General features: G+C 35.8%; 1 protein-coding gene across 2 annotated transcripts in view; it reads right to left on the bottom strand.

The window, feature by feature from the left end:
• Positions 1–18,183, bottom strand: part of LOC131689268 (voltage-gated potassium channel subunit beta-2) — a 1,724,569-nt gene extending 1,706,386 nt beyond the window's left edge. For both annotated transcript variants that reach the window (XM_058974235.1, XM_058974234.1), the window contains exon 1: positions 18,080–18,183. The gene's annotated coding sequence lies outside the window, so the exon portion shown is untranslated. The remainder of the gene's footprint in view (positions 1–18,079) is intronic.
• Between the last annotated feature and the right edge of the window lie 2,589 nt (positions 18,184–20,772).

Here is a 20,772-nt window from a genome sequence, read left to right as displayed (position 1 = left end):
ATGCATTGTGTTGGATTGAAATTGTCGTTTATTGTGGTGTGCGTAGAGGAGTACAGGTTCGCGAAATATTCCTGCACGCTTCGGCGTATCTCATTTGGCTCCCTTATTGTATCAGAATCATTATGCAGCGTTTTAATCGAGGTTTCGGTTCGTCGAGTTTTTTTGTTGGCTACGTGGAATATTGATGTGCTTTCACCTCCGATGTATGCTTCGTTCCAACTTCTTGTTTGCTGTGCATAGTTCCGTTGCAGCAACAGCATTTTCCCTTTAATATGGTTGATAGTACTTAGCTGACTGGAATCGCCATAATAATTGTCATAGGACGAACGAAGCAGAGCATAATATAATTCCATTGTGTCGCAGAACGAACGTCTTTTTAACGAAGCTTTCCATTTGAGGAAAGAAACAAGTTTTGGTTTAACATACTTGATCCACCATTCGATCCAGGTGCGAAAATTCCTTCGATTCCTTGTCCAGTACACCCATTTGACGTGAAGTTCATCTATAACTGCTGGATCGTTTACTAGACTTGGGTGCATACGCCATACACCCCGACCAGGTGGGTTACCAAGTGTGGGGAGCACGGTGCGGATAATGTAAGCTTTGTGATCCGAAAAAGCCGTTGCTGCAAAATGTGCTGTTCTTATCCACCCTCGTATATTGGGAGTCAGAAGAATCCGGTCTATCCTGGAGGCAGAGTCGGATCTAATAAATGAAAACTCGACATGTTGACGATGTATAAGCTCCCAGCTGTCGTCAACTCCTGAGGCAGACATAAATCTTTTAAGCATTGGACTGTGTGCATTTAAACCGGTGGCGTCTTTTTGATTCATTACAGAGTTGAAATCACCCCCGATGATTGCAGTGTTCGTCGCATTGTAGAAGTAGTGTGGTAGCATGTTGTTGTAGAAGTTCTCCCGAGCGTTTCGATTTTGCGTTCCCGACGGTGCATAAACGTTGATGAAGGTAACGTCATTTATCCGTGCGCTGATTATTCTTGAGTCCATGCTTCTATCAATGTGAGTGAGGGGGAAAAAATTTCGTGCTGCTCGTCTAAATTGTACTCAATGCTGAAACCTGGTATGCTGAGGCTTGTAGTTGCCACCTCTTGCAGGAAGATAATATCTAATTCGGCAGACCGGATGAAGGAATTCAGGGCATCGAGCTTTGTCCCGTTTGTCACTGCGTTCATGTTGATTGTAGCAATCTTGTAGCTCATCATATCAGCCATTTCCATCGTAGAGAAGGCAGTTCGTTGACATGTTTGCGCGAACAGCTAAATGTTGTCACAGAAGTGGCAGGAACAAGAAGACCAGTAAGACAGCTTATGGAGATTGCAGTAGCAGCGAAAGCTGAGAGAGGTGAAATCTTGCTGAGGGTGGTAGTACCGTATGTTGCTTCGGCAGGACATATACTGTCGAAAATGCTTACCAAGGAGACTGAAAACGCTACTGGCATCTTCGCTTTTTGCAGAGTTCCACCACGGCAGGCGGACGATTGCAGAGACATCGGAAGATTACCCCGGCAGGACGGACAGCTTATGGGTGCAGTTACGGTGGAGACGTGCGCAGGAACCGATGGAAGCAGGGAGGCAAATTCCGCTGCTTGCACATCCAGTTTGTTGCTGCAGTGTTGAGACGAGTAGCTAGTCAAAATGTACCTGATGATGGGCGCTTGCGTAAACATTTGAATGTTGAGCAAACGAAATGGATGGTTATCAAGTGCAACTGGAGCAAAATAATACTGCATTCTGCATTTGTGTATGTTTCGCTGACATGACGAATAGCAGCAGAACTCAGCAACAGCGGGGTGAGCTGTGAACGGTGAAAACTTGCTGAGGGTAGCAGTATCGAGGTTTGCTTCGGCGGGACATATACTGTCCAAAATGCTTACCGAGGAAGCTGACATCGATGCTGGCATATACGATCTATGCAAAATTCCATCACAGCAGGCGGACGCTTGCAGAGAGATTGAATGAATTCCCCGACAGGACGGACAGCTGATGGGTTCTGTTGCGGTGGCGACGTGAGCTGGAAGCGATAGAGGCTGTGAAGCAAAAGGGGCTGCTTGCACCTTCAGTTTGTTGCTGCAGTGTTGAGACGAGTAGCTAGTCAAAATTTGCCTGACGACAGGCGCTTGCGTAATCATTTGGATGTTGCACAAACTGGGCGAATGGTTGTCGAGTGCAACTGCAGCAAAATAATACTGAATACTGCATTTGTTTATGTTTCGCCGATGCGACGAATGGCAGCAGGGCTCAGCGGCAGCGGAGTGAGCTGGGAGCGATGAAATCGAGGAAGCTGAAAACGCTGTTGGCATATTCGTTTTTTGCGAAGTTCCATCACAGCAGATGGACGATTCCAGAGACATCGGATGGTTACCCCTACAGGACGGACAGCTAATGGGTGCTGTGGTGGCGACGTGAGCTGGGAGCGATGGAGGCAGGAAAGCAAAAATTTGCCTGACGACGGACGCTTTTTTTTTGTTTCGCTGACACGACGTACAGCACCAGGGCTTAGCGACAGCGGCGGGAGCTGGGAACGGTGAAAACTTGCTAAAGGTGGCAGTATCTAAATTTGCTTCGGCGGGACATATACTGTCCAAAATGCTTACCGGGGCAGTCAGAAGCTCTGCTTGCAGATCCAGTTTGTTGCTATGGTGATGACATAGGTATTTTGTTAATTTTCCTTCGCGAGCAGTGAAAGTGTGCGAGGCAATCGATAACAGTTTATTGGCGGCAGGAACAAGTAAGAAGCTAATACTTCCTTTCCTGCAGTGACGGACCCAATTATAGGTAGCATTGGCGGAGCGCCCCTGCAGTGGAGTATTATTGTTGTATTGACGAGATAGGTACTCGCCGGGTACAGCAGCAGTGGCACCAGCTGATGATAGTAAAATTTTGCTGAGAGCGGCAGTATCGAGATTTGCTAGGGCTGAACATATACTGTTCAAAGTGCTTACCGGAGAAGAAAAAGCCATCACGTTTGTTTTTTTGTTATTGCTATGCCGGGGCTGATTTAGGTTGGTTTTCCTACTTATTGTTTGTTGCGCGAAGTCGATCGAGTGAGATGCGGCTCTAGCCGTGTGTCTGGCCGGGACGGTCTTTTTTCATTGTTTCTTCTGTTTTCAAGAGGGGATGCCGGTCTTTTTGTATTCACAGTGCTGGTTTTGTTTTTGTCTGCAGTTAAATCGTTGCTTTCGTCTGCGAATCCGGCAAAGGGACTCGTAACGTTTATGATTTGCTCATCATTCGTTGTTTGGGAAGTACTGATAGTCACTGCTTGTTGCTGATCACTGGTCTCAGGTGATTGATCGGTTACCATTACGGTATCACTTCCAGCCAGCGATATGTTTGACCCATGGTGAGGTGTGCCCTTTTTTAACCCTGTGGAGCTAGCGTTGCTCGGCTGACGAAAAGTCTGCTGTGAACCGACTGTCGCCGTTTTTCACAATTTCGGCTAGGGTTAAACGACTGCTGACGCTCGGCTTCAACGACTTTGCATATTCAGAGCACTTTTGAGCATAGTGAACTCGTCGGTTGCAATGTTTGCATGTTGCGACTTGACCTTTGTAGGTTATGAGAGTCATAGTCGTGTCCACCATCACATATGACGGTATCGGTTTTATGAGCTTCATGCGCATGATCCTCACTCCATTTGGGACACCGGGAAAGAAATCTTTCCAGATTTCATCACGGATTGAGAGGATTTCACCGTACTCACGCATCCGGTATGCTAGTTGTCTGTTAGTTGCGCTCGGGTGGAGGTCATGAGCTCTAACCTCAATAGATCAATCTTCCATTGACAGTGGAATGCTGTGGGATTTTCTGTCGTGTTCTAGCTGGTGTTTCATGTTGTGTTCTTGTACTATGTCCTGTGCTGTTTGAGCGGAATCGGTGTCCACGAAGACACGCCCGTTGGTGACTTGCAAGTGCTGTAGCTTGGTCGCTTCGATAGCGAGATTTTTGGTTATGAATTCCGCGATCGCGGGTAGGTTCAGTTTTGTCGGTACGACTTTAAAGTTGATGACAAATGTTTTGTCAATCGATGATGCCATTTTGGCAGTTGCTAGTTCCGAATATCGGAGTATTAAATTGTAAGTCCGCGAACTTCGTTGTAGAAAAACCACTATTGTCGTTAAAAACGCGTGTGCTCACGACAACAGTTTGCTGTCAACTAACCCCTAACATATCCATAATGTTCGAAAATAGATAATGATCATTGGTCCAAGAATTAAATCAAATCGCAATCATGGCTGATAATGCTCACTTGTGATTTTTTCCGAATTGCTCGCTGCAGATAGAATCATGCCCTGATCACCCTCTCAATTATCAAATTCAACCACAGATCAAAATCACCACTGATAGAGGGCAAGAAAAAATCGGTAGTGATTTTTGTGAGATGATCTTTTTATAGTTAAGAGAGTGATCACGGCTTGATTTTATCGGCAGTGAGAATTTTCTAAAAAATCATTAGCGATAATTATCAGCCATGATTGCGGTTTGATGTTTTTTTGATTATGATTTTCACAGCACTGGTTGTGCCTCGTAGTCCGCAACATCGACGACTGCGTTCGGCTTCAAGAGCTTCTGGATACATTCGTCGGCTGGTGTCGTAGAAATTGGGTCATTGTTACCATCGCTAAATGTCAGATAATAACTTTCCACCGCATAGTCAATTCTATACTTTACGACTACCAGATCGAGGGGCAAAGGCTCAATCACGCCAGCGACCTTGGTGTCTTATTGGATGCTAAGCTAACCTTCAATCTGCACCGTTCAGCTTTAATCTCGAAAGCTACTCGACAACTCGGGTTTATTTCCAAAATTGGCCGGGACTTTAAGGATCCGCACTGCTTGAAGGCGTTATAATGTTCGTTGGTTCGCCCACTACTCGAAAATGCCAGTCTGATTTGGGTTTGGAATCTACGAATTGAACGTGTGCAGAAAAGATTTGTTCGGCTCGCTCTACGAGACCTTCCCTGGCGGAGTCCTTTGGATCTACCACCGTACCCAGATCGTTGCCGCCTGATCGGACTCGACCCATTAGAGCGACGCAGGAAAATTCAACAAGCAGTGTTTGTTTCGAAGGTGATCGACGCCGAAATCGACTCTCCAAAGATTCTATCCCTTATTAACTTCCGCGCTTCGCAACGACCTCTACGCTCCACTTGCTTGCTTCAACCAGGGTTTCATCGCACGGTGTTAGGATTCAACGAACCGATATCAGCATGCATGTGAAATTTCGCCACAGTTGAGGATCTATTCGCCTTTGGAGAACCGTCGCACAAATTCGCGCAGAAAATATCGCGATCTTCGTTACTATAATTAGATTTTCATTTATTCATCAAGACTGTGTTGTTAGATGAATTAATTAATTAAATAAATAAATAAATAAATTGTATGCGTTTAAAATGTGACCACTCTTTGTTACATACCATTTTTGTAGAATTTGCAAAGTGCACCCCTATATCGAAAACAAAGACGTAGTCCTACGTCAAAACATAAATAAATTTATTAATTCGCCATAACTAATCAATCGTTGATCTTTCGAATGGAATTGAAATGTATAGATAGAAAATCGAAAATGTGCTCCAATGAAAGTTCCAAAAATCTCTAGAACCATGCATTTGCGATGATTTAACACATCTAAAGATAATATAAGCAACCCGATTTTTCAAGAGCCACCCTACCCCAAATCTTAAACAAAAATTATAGCAAATTAACCATATTGCCATGTTTATTCAGCAAACTTGCTTGAATTATTTGTATAATAACACATGGAGAGCATTGCGCAGGTAAACTTCACACATCTGAGCAGTCGATACTTTGAACACCCTAACCACAAGGACCACCCTAAACAAATTTGCCAAACACATCATAAAGCTAAAACTATTTGGGACCATCAGTTTTGTATTCCTAAATACGCACTATGGTCAGCTTTCGATATGTACTGAAAATTTAGTACCAATTCGTGTAGTGACGTCGTAATAATCGAAACAGAAAGAGGCTCGCAATGTTACTAAGGTATTGAAAATTTTCTTCAGAACTAGTCTTATTATGCAGTGTAGCGCATTTCTGTGTACTTGACCCTTAAAGTGCACAGACTCTAGGTCTAACTATAACAATTGATTCCGTCCGACACTAGTTACATTGCTACCAGTTATGTTATACATAAATAATAATACATAAATAATTATACATAAATAGTTTCTATACTTACTGAAATCATTAAATACAACACGTGTAGTCTAAAGTATAGTTAACCCTTAAATGCAGAACGCTGTTTTAAAATAACATTGCGAAAAACATCTCAAAATTATCACAGTAATGTATTGAAACCATGAGACAATTTTCACAAAATTTGAAAAAAAAAAGAAAGATTTTTTTGAGGGTTAATACAACTCCCATGTTGGAAATAAAGTGAAATGTGACATCAATTGATACTAAAAAATATCTATGTATATTTTTAAAAAACTTATTATGTACAACAAGAATGAACCCATTTGTTTTCAAAATCGGAAATCTTACTGTAATAGACAAAAATACGTAGAATTACAGAAATTTCATTTACTTGGTAAATTTCTTTTGGAAATTCCAGTCGAAAGTATTTCCAATCGATTGGTACATTAGAAGGTATAGGCCATCCCTTTGAATTTGATTACATTTACCAACTAATTAAAATTTCTGTACTTCTACGTATTTTTGTCTATTATTTGTATTTTCCTATTTTTGGAGGAAATATTAAAAATTGATCTTTCAGAAATTGTAGCCGAAATCAATTACAATCGATTGGTACGTTAAAAAGTATAGTCTTTGAATTTCAAGCTATTTGCCAACTACGTAATTCTACGTACTTTTTCAATTGTTTGAGAAAATATACGAATTTGTTCTTTCAAAAAATTGTAGCCATCATGAATTACAATCGATTGGTATACAAAAAAAGTATAGGCCATCGTTTTGAATTTAAAGTTATATTACCAATATTATAAAAATTCTGAACTTCTTCGTATTTACTGAATTTTTTCTATTACTCACTATTATTTTGTAACTTACATACAATATTGCGTTTTTCCACGTTTATTCGAACATTGTGGTACAATAATATCCATATATAATATGTAGATTTATTGAGTAAACAGGTTACATTTCAAACCGTAAAACTAAGCAAGGCGCAAAAAATTTAAACAACCGTGTGCCACGTGCATTGCGAAAATCATACCGCCTATAACCTCAAAAAAGTATAGTATTTTTTAAATATCTACTATTTATTGCATACATTACAAATCTAGAAGCTCTAAGGATTTCATTGGTGTAAGGAACATTGAAATTGATTGACAAACTGCCGAGATACGATTGTTTGAACAGAAAAGCTCATTTTGTCAGTACTGACAAACTGTATATCAGAAGTTACTTACATTTTTTACAATAACTTCTGATATACAAATTTGTTTTTCATTATTTTACGATCGCTGTTTTTGTAAAAGATATACCTATCCAATGGTGAAGAATTTGAAATCGGTCTGAAATCGGCGAAAAAACAGCTATGATATGGCAAATGAAAGTATTGTTCCATTTTTTTTTCGCTGACTTTTTGTTCTTTTTGCTATAACTTACGGTAGACACGTCTATTATTCTATTTTTTAATGCGACGTATTCAGGGCCGTCGAGAGCCGCGTCGGGCCTCAAGGCTTGGATTACTGCCGGGCCCCTTTAAACCTATGTCCTCTAGTGCAGTATGAGTTAGTATCTCTTCAACCACGGGAAACTCATGAGCCCGTGGTTTCTATTAGACTCCGGTTGACTCATACTGCCACATCTACAGATAGCGTGCCAGACAGGCGAATTTCGACAGCTTCTTATTCCATGGTATCAAAATAGGGTAAAATTGCCATAGTTACAAGTTTTTAAATTTGTGGGTATTCAGGAATCAGCAGCGTCTGGCTCAAATGGCACATTCCCCATGTGGATCGGAGATCTGTGCCTTGCCATGAATCGTTTTTTCATCATTTCCCTGATGGCAAGGATTGGGGAAGTAGTAAGGTTAGGGGTAAGGAAAACAGGATCTGCAGGTGCTACAATAGCGGGAATAATACTTCCAAACCACGGAGGGATTTGTATTTTAACAGTGAGCGGATATATTTTGTTTCGCGAAACAAACGCTTCTGTTCCATTGATGGTCTGGAACATAATCAGCACGCTATGTCTAACATGGTGAAATTGTATGGAGTAAACATTGGCCATCTTTAGCTCCATTTGTACTTTTAACAATAGATCTTAAGGAACGTCTCGAAAAGTAAATTGGAATATATTTTGACCGCAATAGGCCACTTTCTACTTGCAATCGTCACTCATTTTTTCGACACAGTAGCTTGGAACATAATATTTTGCTTCTACTGTGCAGACAAAGCGACACATGGATTGTTTTTTTTGCTGGTAGCGGTGGAGCAGTTTTTGGCTTTTGTTGTAAGAAAAATGAGAAGGTAGCAGATGCAGCTCAAAATTTTTGTTTAAAATTATCAAATCAAAAAGATTTTCTATTTACATAAGTAAACTGTGAGAATATGTGGGACGAGACAACAATATAAACACAGAACACAGTAATCAGACGCAAATAACACAACTATGAGTACAGTAGGCAATTGAATACTGCTGCTGTTGGATTAGCTGAACTGATTTGATTTCTTTATTTTGCGCATCATAATTGGGTTCTTATAGACATCACACGCATCTTTGGTGAGGCCCAAAATCACCGTTCTATCTCAACACAATGCATTTTTAGAGGGAAAATACTAGTACGTTCTATAACAATACAAAAATATAAAAATTAACCTTTTATTCAACGGTTAGTTAAGGTCGGTCTACCTTCTCATCTGGCTCAGAGTAGAAACTGAAAATCGTTCCGCTATAGATACACGGTAAAACAACTGCAGACTAATGGTGTTGATATTGATTTGGAAATGTCCTGTAAGATCAGCTACTCGGGAAGTGAAACAATTACTAAACGTGTAGATTGTGAACAACGTGCAGCACACCAACGAAAGCTGCCACGTTAACAACATCATCCCAGTATATATAGGCAAGGACTCTAGAGAGATACGCTTACATGAATTATCTCCACACGCCCCTGACATCGTGATTAACAAATTCATGTCAAGATACGGAAAAAAGCTTTTCATAACAGCTGAAACTTCGCATTTTTCCGGATGTCCCTAACGTTGTTCTTATGGTGAGAATGCTTCCGTACAAACCAACTTCTTCATACGTAACCATTTTATGCAGATCAACCGAAAATGGGACGTTTCATCAGGCAACACTGATTAATGATTATGCACCCATGGAAGATTCCTATGAACGAATTCTGCAAAAAAAAACCACCACAGAATACTTTGTGCAAAAGAACAATAAGCCCATCTGCTATAACCGTAAACAGCACACCGTTATCCTATGCCAAACCACAAACGGCTACAAAATCAATATCTACGGCTCTGACAGGAACAAATATTCACTCAACAACAATCACGCCCAGTATATCCACGCCAACAACCAGCACAACCAGCAAAGAAGCAAACGTAGAAGAGGACGGATGCGTTTGTCTGTGCGCTCGCATTCCTGTTTGACGTTCTATTGCTTTCTTCGAACATACTTTGAATTGGCTTCACAATATTTCGTAGTGTATTCCTCGATTCAAGTAATAAAACTCGCTTTTTTAACTTGTACACAAAGTAGACAATTCCCTTAAGAGGTCCCGCACGACTGGAGACAAGTGAGAGTTATCGCCATTCCAAAACCGGGAAAACCAGCCTCCGACCATAACTCGTATCGACCGATTGCAATGCTATCCTGCATCAGGAAATTGTTGGAAAAAATTATCCTACGACGTCTCGACAATTGGGTTGAGGCGAACGGCTTGCTATCAGATACCCAGTTTGGTTTTCGGAGGGGAAAAGGAACGAATGATTGTCTGGCGCTGCTTTCGTCAGAAATTCAACTAGCTTACGCAAAAAAAGAACAAATGGCGTCTGTGTTCTTAGACATAAAAGGAGCATTCGACTCTGTTTCCATTGATGTTCTCTCAGAGAAACTACATCAATGTGGTCATTCACCAATATTAAATAATTATTTATACAACTTATTGTCAGAAAAGCACATGCATTTTTCATATGGCGATTTGGCAACATTCAGAATAAGTTACATGGGCCTCCCACAAGGTTCTTGTTTAAGCCCCCTTCTCTACAATTTTTACGTGAATGACATTGATAATTGTATTGTCAGCCCATGCACTCTAAGGCAACTTGCAGATGATGGCGTGATTTCTGTTACAGGACCAAAAGCCATAAATTTACAACAACCACTGCAAGATAGTTTGGATAATTTATCAAGTTGGGCTTTGAAGCTGGGCATCGATTTCTCTACGGAGAAAACAGAGTTAGTTGTTTTTTCAAGGAAGCGTGATCCAGCTCAGCTTCAGCTTCAGTTGGTTGGTAGAACGATAGACCTTTAAATATCTCGGAATTTGGTTCGATTCTAAAGTTACATGGGAAGGCCACATTAGGTATCTGATAAAGAAGTGCCAACAAAGGATAAATTTTCTCCGAACAATATCCGGATCTTGGTGGGGTGCTCATCCAAGTGACGTGATAAGATTGTATCAAACAACGATACTTTCAGTAATGGAATATGGGTGCTTCTGTTTCCGTTCAGCTGCAAATACTCACATTATTAAATTGGAACGAATACAGTATCGTTGTTTACGAATCGCCTTAGGTTCCATGCAATCGACACATACGATGAATCTTGAAGTACTAGCAGGAGTTCTTCCCTTAAAAGATCGATTCTAGGATCTCTCCTCTCGTTTACTTATACGATGTGAGGTTATGAATCCACTGGTAATTGAAAATTTCGAAAGACTTGTCGAGCTTAAATCCCAAACCAGATTCATGACAGTATACTTCAATCACATGTCACAAGAAATAACGCCTTCTAGTTATGTTCTGACATGTGGTAATATACTAGATACTCCCGATTCTACTTTATTTTTCGACACGTCCATGCAAGAGGAAATTCGTGGAATCCCGGATCACCTGCGTTCTCTGGAGATCCCTAAAATATTCATAAGTAAATACCAACACATTGACTGCCATAAAATGTTCTACACTGATGGGTCACGAATCAATGAGGCCACTGGCTTCGGTATTTTCAACAATAACACCTCGATCTCTTTCAAGATTGCAGAACCTGCCTCCGTTTATACAGCTGAACTAGCAGCAGTTCACTATAGTCTGGAAATCATTGATACTTTACTTCCGAGCCATTATTTCATCCTCACAGATAGCCTCATCACAATTAAGGCATTACGCTCATTACCGCTTGATAATCACGCTCCGTTCTTTTTGATGAAGATACGAGAATACTTAACTAAATTAACAAATAAATCTTATCAAATTACCTTAGTGTGGATTCCCGCTCATTGCTCCATACCGGGAAATGAGAGAGCGGATAATTTAGCCAAAATAGGGGCGCTGGACGGTGACATCTATGAAAGACCTATTGCCTTCAATGAATTTTTTAGCGCTTCTCGTCAGAGGACGCTTACTAGTTGGCAAACATCATGGGACAATGGAGATCTGGGACGGTGGTTGCACTCAATTATCCCTAAAGTATCAACGAAGGCATGGTTCAAAGGGTTGGATGTAAGTCGAAACTTCATTCGTGTGATGTATAGACTCATGTCCAACCATTATACGTTGAATGCGCATCTCCGCCGTATTGGGATCGCAGAAGATAATCAATGTGCTTGCGGAGAGGGTTACGAAGACATTGAACATGTTGTTTGGTCTTGCACTTAATATCGTGAAGCCAGATCCCAATTAATAGACTCCTTACGAGCCAGAAGAAAACCACCCTATGTTCCTGTTCGTGATATCCTCGCTTTACGAGATCTCACATACAAGGGCCATATTTATCATTTCCTGAAAACAATAAATATTCAAATATAATTATCCCCACAATGTTTCTAGCTTTTTCCCCAATTTAGATTTCTTCGCAGTTAGTTAAGTTAGATAAAACGATATAAATAAAGAAAAAAAACAAAGATTACAGAAAAACTATCAAAACTATGAAAATATAGTATAAATAAAAATATTCAAAATGATGATTATCCTCAGTGTTAGCATTAGAAAGTGAACTTTTATTATAACGTGATAGACTTAAGAACTTTTGTAACATGTTATATAAAAAAAACCCCGGCGTAAAAAAGCTTTTGCAAACGCCGTGTCAAATAAACGTTTTATTAAAAAAAACCGATTTAATCCACCTAGCAGTGAGATGACACATTTCTTACACATTTCACTATTGGATTAGTTTGCAGAACTCACGAGAAGTAGGCACCCAACTAGAGGTGGAATGAAAACAGTTTCCAGTCTTGCACGAATAAAATCTCGAATAAACTGAATAAATTATAGAAATCAACAAAAAGACCGAAATAAAAAAGTAAAGCAAAAAATGAAATAACAGGTTTTTAAATTCATAAAATAAGTAGAAAAATTAATGTAAATCAAAATTATAAAATACACGAATCAAATTAGATTAGGATATTAAATAAAAATTAAGAATATATTTAGAAATAGGTATAAGATCAATAGAATAAATTGGCTCATACTAACAAATTGAATGAAATAAAACGAATGACTGAACATGAAATGCATAAAATTAAAGATATGAATAAAATGAATCATATGAATCAAATGAATCAAATGAATCAAATGAATCAAATGAATCAAATGAATCAAATGAATCAAATGAATCAAATGAATCAAATGAATCAAATGAATCAAATGAATCAAATGAATCAAATGAATCAAATGAATCAAATGAATCAAATGAATCAAATGAATCAAATGAATCAAATGAATCAAATGAATCAAATGAATCAAATGAATCAAATGAATCAAATGAATCAAATGAATCAAATGAATCAAATGAATCAAATGAATCAAATGAATCAAATGAATCAAATGAATCAAATGAATCAAATGAATCAAATGAATCAAATGAATCAAATGAATCAAATGAATCAAATGAATCAAATGAATCAAATGAATCAAATGAATCAAATGAATTAAATGAATCAAATGAATCAAATGAATCAAATGAATCGAATGAATCAAATGAATCAAATGAATCAAATGAATCAAATGAATCATATGAATCAAATGAATCAAATGAATCAAATGAATCAAATGAATCAAATGAATCAAATGAATCAAATGAATCAAATGAATCAAATGAATCAAATGAATCAAATGAATCAAATGAATCAAATGAATCAAATGAATCAAATGAATCAAATGAATCAAAAGAAACAAATGAATCAAATAAATCAAACGAATCAAATGAATCAAATGAATCAAATGAATCAAATGAATCAAATGAATCAAATGAATCAAATGAATCAAATGAATCAAATGAATCAAATGAATCAAATGAATCAAATGAATCAAATGAATCAAATGAATCATATGAATCAAATGAATCAAATGAATCAAATGAATCAAATGAATCAAATGAATCAAATGAATCAAATGAATCAAATGAATCAAATGAATCAAATGAATCAAATGAATCAAATGAATCAAATGAATCAAATGAATCAAATGAATCAAATGAATCAAATGAATCAAATGAATCAAATGAATCAAATGAATCAAATGAATCAAATGAATCAAATGAATCAAATGAATCAAATGAATCAAATGAATCGAATGAATCAAATGAATCAAATGAATCATATGAATCAAATGAATCAAATGAATCAAATAAATCAAATGAATCAAATGAATCAAATGAATCAAATGAATCAAATGAATCAAATGAATCAAATGAATCAAATGAATCAAATGAATCGAATGAATCAAATGAATCAAATGAATCATATGAATCAAATGAATCAAATGAATCAAATGAATCAAATGAATCAAATGAATCAAATGAATCAAATGAATCAAATGAATCAAATGAATCAAATGAATCAAATGAATCAAATGAATCAAAAGAAACAAATGAATCAAATAAATCAAACGAATCAAATGAATCAAATGAATCAAATGAATCAAATGAATCAAATGAATCAAATGAATCAAATGAATCAAATGAATCAAATGAATCAAATGAATCAAATGAATCAAATGAATCAAATGAATCAAATGAATCAAATGAATCAAATGAATCAAATGAATCAAATGAATCAAATGAATCAAATGAATCAAATGAATCAAATGAATCAAATGAATCAAATGAATCAAATGAATCAAATGAATCAAATAAATCAAATGAATCAAATGAATCAAATGAATCAAATGAATCAAATGAATCAAATGAATCAAATGAATCAAATGAATCAAATGAATCAAATGAATCAAATGAATCAAATGAATCAAATGAATCAAATGAATCAAATGAATCAAATGAATCAAATGAATCAAATGAATCAAATGAATCAAATGAATCAAATGAATCAAATGAATCAAATGAATCAAATGAATCAAATGAATCAAATGAATCAAATGAATCAAATGAATCAAATGAATCAAATGAATCAAATGAATCGAATGAATCAAATGAATCAAATGAATCATATGAATCAAATGAATCAAATGAATCAAATGAATCAAATGAATCAAATGAATCAAATGAATCAAATGAATCAAAAGAAACAAATGAATCAAATAAATCAAATAATCGAATGAATTAAATGAATCAAATTGATTTAATTCATCCTGTGAATACAATGAATCAAATGAATCAAATGAATCAAATGAATCAAAAGAATCAAATGAATCAAATGAATCAAATGAATCATATGAATCAAATGAATCAAAAGAAACAAATGAATCAAATGAATCAAATAAATCAAATAATCAAATGAATTAAATGAATCAAATTGATTTAATTCATCAAGTGAATACAATGAATCAAATGAATCAAATGAATCAAATGAATCAAATGAATCAAATGAATCAAATGAATCAAATGAATCAAATGAATCAAATGAATCAAATGAATCAAATGAATCAAATGAATCAAATGAATCAAATGAATCAAATGAATCAAATGAATCAAATGAATCAAATGAATCAAATGAATCAAATGAATCAAATGAATCAAATGAATCAAATGAATCAAATGAATCAAATGAATCAAATGAATCAAATGAATCAAATGAATCAAATGAATCAAATGAATCAAATGAATCAAATGAATCAAATGAATCAAATGAATCAAATGAATCAAATGAATCAAATGAATCAAATAAATCAAATAATCGAATGAATTAAATGAATCAAATTGATTTAATTCATCCAGTGAATACAATGAATCAAACTAATGAAATGGATCAAATAAATAAAAAGAATGGACGAACAAAATGAATAAAGTAAAAAATAAATCAAATGCATAAATAAAACAAACGAATCCAATAAACAAAATGAGCTGAAGTGATAAAATGAATAAAAAGAAGAAAATGAGCAGAATTAAATGCATTGATTAAAATGAAAAATTGAACAATGGTAAAAGGTTATAAATTTATATAAAGAAATAAATTGAATCAAATAAATTATTTGGATGAAATGATTAAAACTGAAAAAGTAGTCAGATTATTAAAATGAATAAACTGGAAAAAATGAATAAAATGCATACAACGAAAACAATGAATAAAATAAGCTAAATAAGTTAGAGTAAATCCAAAGAATGAAACGAATAAAATAAGTAAAATGAACGCAGATGAACAAAACGAATAAAAAGATGCGGAATGAAATAATTAATTAAAATATTTGAAACTAAAAACATTTTTGAAAGAAAATGAATAAACCGGATTGTACGAATCTGAGAACCATTGCATCAGAAAGTTTTGAAATGTTTTTGAAAATCCCATCTTCTGAGAAAAGTCTAATAAATATGCAATGGACTTTCTAGGGCTTCCTCTTTCTTTTGTTTTTATTCTTTTTGTTTTCATGCTTCTTTACTTGACGGCGTCGTTTTAAGATTATCTGGTGTTTCTACTTTATTGTTGGACCTTAATTAGTTATCAGGAACCTGGAACGTTCAATTTGCTTTGGAATTCGGAGGTTTGCTTTTTGGTCACATATTCCCGAAAAAAGATTTATGTACAGAATAGAATTTACTGGTCCAGTATTTTAACGCGCAATTGAATATAGTAAAGTGAGACAAGGTCACATGTAGTTTCAAGCCCCTTGAACAGAGAACGACGGGGAGAATGCGATTCGTGAATGAGACAGGTAGATATTTCAAAGTTTTTATTTGCATTGAAGTGAATAATTTGAAATATCTAGGCTATGTCGATAGCATAAAAGCCGTGTATTCAGTTGATTGCAATGCAGTCTCTTTCCATTCATTCTTATAGCTTTCATATTGTTTCGTTCGGAATTCTCGTGCAGTAAATATGTATAAATAAGTCCTATACAGACCAATACTGTGAAAAAGAAATGGTTCAAACTACTCAGTATATCCAGATATGAACGACGATAAGTTAGAAGACACATTGCAATTGCATCCCCCATCGAGAGTGGGTACTTTGGGAGACTTCTTTTCCTGGATATAATTTGTGGATATTTTTGGTCTTTGACCCGTTATTTTTCATGAAAGTTCGTACCAATACAACGATTGTGCAGCTGATACAACTCATGGTTCATTCGCCTGCGCAACGTTCCGTCTTCCATCTGCAACACCTTTCGTTCGAAAACTCCAAGGGCGCGTTCGTCCTCCACGAGCATAGTCCAGGTCTCGTGGCCGTAGAGGACCACCGATCTAATCAGCGTCTTGTAGATAATCAACTTCGTGCGGCAGCAAATTTTGTTCGATCGGAGCGTCCTCCGGAGTCCAAAGTAGGCACGATTTCCCGCCAAGATTCGTCTCAGAATTTCTCTGCTGTTATCATTGTCTTCGGTTACCAGTGAGCCCAAATACATGAATTCGTCGACCATCTCGATTTCGTCACCGTCAATCCGAACTCGGGATGGGAGGTTCACATTGTCGTTTCTAGAACCTCTTCCTCTCATGTATTTTGTCTTCGAAACGTTGATGGCAAGTCCAATCCTGCTGGCTTCAGCTTTCAGTCTTTGAGCATATATTTCATTCAAAATTCAATAGAGATACGATTAGTTTAAATAGCGCACGTGGAATGTCTCTTTTGAAAATTTTCATCGTCGAACTTTCATATTACCCAGTTAAGCCAAATATTTTTCTGATATAGCCATGAATTTCCTTAATTATAGTGTAGATACAGGCTTTGAATACAATTGAATTAAATTTGAGTTGATATAGCAGCAGACAAAAAATAGTTTTGTTTTCTCAAACCTTCGCAATTACAATTAATAAATATTTCAGATTGGTAGAAGATCTTATCACACAACTTAGAAATGGATACAGAAATAGCGAGATAGATGCGATAGAAGAGAGACAGAGAAAAAAAAAGAGAGAGAGAGAGAGAGAGAGAGAGAGAGAGAGAGAGAGAGAGAGAGAGAGAGAGAGAGAATTATGTTTGAAATCAATAGACTCAATATAGCGATCAGTGTAGCTGTAGGGTCATATGAGTAAGATTAGAGTTTCCCGGCGACTTTAAGCTTGTGTCTGCTACCGCAAGAGCCAGGATGTTTTGGCATTTGAAATGCGAATTACCTGAGTCTGCGGCATGTTCTGGACGAGCGAAAAATAACTTTGTACTTTATACTGTCAGAACCAATATATATCAAAGTAGGTTTACGATGAGTCTAGATTGTCGAAGAATATTTCGGAATGATTAACATTTATGTTGTTATTCCATGATAAGATTGCTAAAAAATGTTATGACTGTATTCGATTACAAATATTAGTCTATTTGTGTTTATCAATAACAGCAAATTATGGATTGAAGCAACACCTGAAAGTAGTAATGAAAGCAACTGTCTAGACGAATCCAAAAACAACAAAGCTAGCATGTAAAAATTTCAAACATAGATATGTACGAAACTGTCATTAGATGGATCGTATACATGCATGAGATATCGATTCGATTGTAAAACTTACATAATTTATTCCTTATAATGTGTATCTTAAATTGTGACTTCCAAATTTCGACAGATGAACTGCAAAATATACCTTCCAAAGGAATGTTACGACGCATGCGTCATATTCCATTGCTTTTCTGTCAAATGCTAAGTTTATCATGTGAGTATTTTATGGCGATTTCGCTTGAACCTGAAACTGAGTCAGGTTCTAACCCCAACTGCTGTCAGTTCATACATTTTGACAGCAGTTGGGGTTAGGAACTGACTGTTTCGCCTCAAACGAAAACCACATTAGTAACGCTATAAGTACGCATGAACTCAATTGGGTTCTAAATTTGAATGTTATTCTGAACAGAACGGCATCGCCCAGTTACCGTGCCCTGATAGAATGTTAGCAGAAGTTGAGCAAAGCGCAATTTCTGACCAAGAATTCTGACAGAAAATTCCCTCAAATGCAACAACCGTTTCTCGCAGAAACGGTGAAGTAAGTGACCAGAATTTTTGATCGATTCCTGCCACAACTTTGTCAGATTGTGTGCCACGCCCCAGTTAAACTCATTCCGGAACCGGTTCGGATTTCTGAATGGAGTCATTATGGTTTCCAAATCAAATGCAACAACCGATTCCGACTCAGAATCGGTTGTTGCATTTGATTTGGAATCCATAGTGACTCCATTCAGGAATCCGAATCAAATTCCGAATGGTTTGACTGGGGCGCATTGCATTCGACCGTAGCACCCCCAGTGGTAGGGAATATAATGAAATACAGAGATGCCAGATTTACAGACAAGTTTGCAAATTCGCAGACTTTTAATTTAGGCTGCAGATTTTTTCGATGATGCAGATATTTGCAGATTTTTTAGTTTGGTTGCAGATATTTGCAGATTTTTTAGTTTGGTTGCAGATATTTACAGATTTTTGAATATAAAGGCTTTTGGTTACACTAGCTTTCCTGACATTTTTTGTTCTTCCCAGACTTTTAAAATTATTATTGCAGACATTTGAAAAAAGTACCTGGCATCTCTGATGAAATACATAAATCAGTCGTGACTTGAAACTGATGGGTCAGAACCAGGTAACTGACTCGCCTATCTCTACACACAGAGTTTGACAATAGGCAACATCGTTTTTTCACCGATCGATGGGGGTCAGTTTGACAACGTTAAAATCGCTTGAAATGTCATCAGCAAGCAGCAGTAGCAGTTAACAAAAGAAAACAATGAACACTCGCTGATTTGATGCCAACTAAAGTGCTCCTCGTCCCTATTTAGTACAAATTTCGGTCATTTTGTTACAAACGTCATGTCACCCTCTTGGTCAGAACTCATCACATGGGAGAATGACCAATTGAATTTGGAGGATTTAAAAAAAAGTACAAAGGGAACTCGCGACGCGCTAGGGACGAGGGCAGCGGAAAACTTTAGAAATTAGTCTTGGATAAATGATCTTTTGAAGTAGAATACTTCTAACGTTTCAATATGAGGTCCCGTTTCAAAAATTTCAGTTGAGAAATTTTCCCAGGTTTGAAATGCGAATATCTTCCGTTCTACTGATCGAAATCGCAATATTTTTGCACTATCTGATCGGAAATTCGTGCACGTATTTCGTATTAAATTTCGGAATTAGTGCGACTACTATAAATAAACCAAAACAAGGATTTTTAGAAAATCCTTCGAAAACAGCGAAACCACTCAGAGCCGTCAAAAAGGAGCATGTAAGCGTTTCATTACATACGGGATATATATATATATATATATATATATATATATATATATATATATATATATATATATATATATATTTATATATATATATATATATATATATATATATATATATATATATATATATATATATATATATATATATATATATATATATATATATATATATATATATATATATATATATATATATATATATATATATATAACTACCGTTCTACACCACCGATTTCGTCCGGGTTTTTTTCAATAGCGATCATTGTTACTATTTACAGCTGGTATCAGCTTGATAATCCTAAAAAAATACGAAAATGACAGTTTCGCTTATAAACTGCTAGCAAAAAAAGTATATATATATATATATATATATATATATATATATATATAATATATATATATATATATATATATATATATATTATATATATATATATATATATATATATATATATATATATATATATATATATATATATATATATATATATATATATATATATATATATATATATATATATATATATATATATATATATATATATATATATATATATATATATATATATATATATATATATATATATATATATATATATATATATATATATATATATATATATATATATATATATATATATATATATATATATATATATATATATATATATATATATATACTTTTTTTGCTAGCAGTTTATAAGCGAAACTGTCATTTTCGTATTTTTTTAGGATTATCAAGCTGATACCAGCTGTAAATAGTAACAATGATCGCTATTCAAAAAAACCCGGACGAAATCGGTGGTGTAGAACGGTAGTTATTGTAAAAAAAACGTAAGAACGATACTTCAATGCTGATAGGTGGGACCGAAAAAGTAAACAATCGCCAAAGGGACGATACCATCATTTTGTAAATTTCAATAGCAAAAACAAATTTTAATTTAATAATTTCAAATACTTTATGAAGTTTTGGGTTTCGATCACTGAATCA

Source organism: Topomyia yanbarensis, chromosome 3 (assembly GCF_030247195.1).
Source record: "Topomyia yanbarensis strain Yona2022 chromosome 3, ASM3024719v1, whole genome shotgun sequence".
NCBI classification, from domain to species: Eukaryota; Metazoa; Arthropoda; class Insecta; order Diptera; family Culicidae; genus Topomyia; species Topomyia yanbarensis.
This window is presented reverse-complemented; position numbering and strand designations above follow the sequence as displayed.